Genomic DNA, 2,170 nt, shown 5'->3' with positions numbered 1-2,170 from the left:
TTCATTTGATAAATACATGTATGTCTTTATTTTGATATGTTTAATATAATTAGAAATTCATTATTAATTAGATATGTAAACTATAAATTCATATATAATATTTGAAAATATATGTGAATATTTAAATTTTTATCTTCTCCTTCCTCTCCTTCAATCTCTTTAATATCAATATTTGTATGTGTGTACACGCGCGCACATTTGTACGTATTTATTTAATTATTGGATAGTTGAGAGTACTTAATTGATAAAAAATTATGACAATAATAATTCTTGTTTTTTTTTCTTATTATTTACTCAGATTTTTTTGTCTATCTTATAAGATAAACACTTTAGAGATTGAATATTTCAAGTAAACTAATTGTAAGTAAATTTCACATTAATGCATATAGATGTTTAATCATGAATGTACTAAATAAGTACACAAGACGAACAGTGAGTGAGTGAGTGAGAATGAGAGAGTGTGTGTGTGTGTGCGTGTGTGTGTGAGAAAGAGAGAGAGAGAGAGAGAGAGAGAGAGAGAGAGAGAGAGAGAGAGAGTTAGCCAACATAACCCCGCACGCTGACGATATGCAGTGTTGTTAGACGGGCTAGGTTTTTTCGCGCATGCGCATTGAATGTAGTATTAATGAAGTAGTCACTCGCATGAAATGGGGTCCTGATTTCCCCCTCTGTTTAATTTTTCTTAAATTATTGAAAATTTTTTAAAATAATTAATGAATCGTATAATTTTTATTATAAATATAATAAATTTAATTAAAAATGAATATAAATATAAACATACAATAAACAAATAATGAAATTATAAAATATATACATATACGTGTACCTATGTTATAACATACGTAAATTACGAGTTTAGTTTTTATTTATACAATTTATAATTTGAATTATTGATTAATTTTAATATACATAAATTATAATAATACACTTTTATATTACATATATTGTAATAATTTATTTATTTTTACGTACGTTCAATTTATCTGTTTCCTGCGATTCCGCCAAAACTCCGTGGTCCAGGGTCTTGGTCCGTAGTTGCGCGCGCAAACATCATACGTTACTGTAGTCGTCATGGTTACGTCACGGTAATACGCGCATGCGCGAAAAAACCTAGCCCGTCTAACAACACTGCCGATATGGCGGAGCGCCACTATCGCCATCTGTTGTAAAACGTGCGAGATGGACAAAATTACCACTACATGCATCTTGCATGTGTTGTGTACGTGTGATATATGTGTGCGCATGTGTTGTATACGTGTGAATACGTGTAGCACGATACTACTATGTATGCGTGGTCGATGATGATAATGATGATGATGATAATGATGATAATGATGACGGGAACGTTTCTTAAAGAAATTTTTCATATTTCGACTTTGCATTTATATATCTCTGCTTACAAATCACGTAGAGCAGAAATAAAGACACTTTTATTATATAATTCGAACTCAATTTATCGATTAAGTCTAGTATAAACTCGATTGCTTCAGCCATTATTGAGGATTCGAAATATTATAAAGACTCAAATGTCCGACTCGCGTTAAGATACACGGTGTCTCCGCTACGCCCTTAACTGGTCGCGAGACACTACCGTGTCTCTTGATGTTTTGTTATATTATAATTGTAATGATATTATTATTGTAAAAAAATGATTAAACTTATTGTTTTATTTTTATTAAATTATAGAAAAAATTATTTAAAAGAAATTTAATATTATATGACATTAAATAATTTATAAATTATAAAAGTTAGAAACGATTAAGAATAATAATTCAGAGATGAATAGAGAAATAAATCATTAATAAAAAGACATATAAAAATTTTTAATATTATGATCGTAGATAAATAATTGAATTATGTTAGACGATAATTGTTAAAGAACGCAAAAAAAGGTAATGTCAAAAATTATAAAAAAATTACTCATGAGAACGTGTAACCACATTGATTCAAGTAGTTAAAACGAATCAAGAATACATTTATGCATTCTAGCTAAATAAATAATAAAATTATACACAATTTTTGTTGCTTTAACTACATTTAAGAAAAATATATAATTTTTATATGAAATTTTTTAACCTTTAAATACGTAATTTACTTACTCATTGTCAATTGATTCGACTTTAGATTTATCTTCATCACTTAATAAATTTTCAACATCTTATTGTAATGT

General features: G+C 28.0%; 1 long non-coding RNA gene across 1 annotated transcript; it reads right to left on the bottom strand.

Moving 5' to 3' along the window:
* Window positions 1–609: 609 nt before the first annotated feature.
* On the bottom strand, window positions 610–1,124 carry LOC146719439 (uncharacterized). Its single transcript, XR_014926523.1, has 2 exons — window positions 973–1,124; window positions 610–681 (listed from the first exon to the last, which is right to left on the bottom strand). It is a non-coding gene; the product is annotated as an uncharacterized LOC146719439 (long non-coding RNA).
* Between the last annotated feature and the right edge of the window lie 1,046 nt (window positions 1,125–2,170).

The sequence above is a fragment of the Nylanderia fulva genome, unplaced genomic scaffold (assembly GCF_048542155.1).
Source record: "Nylanderia fulva isolate GAGA-0341 unplaced genomic scaffold, ASM4854215v1 Scaffold982, whole genome shotgun sequence".
Classification (NCBI taxonomy): Eukaryota; Metazoa; Arthropoda; class Insecta; order Hymenoptera; family Formicidae; genus Nylanderia; species Nylanderia fulva.
Note: the sequence above shows the minus strand (reverse complement) of the source record. Positions and strands in the feature narration are given on the sequence as shown.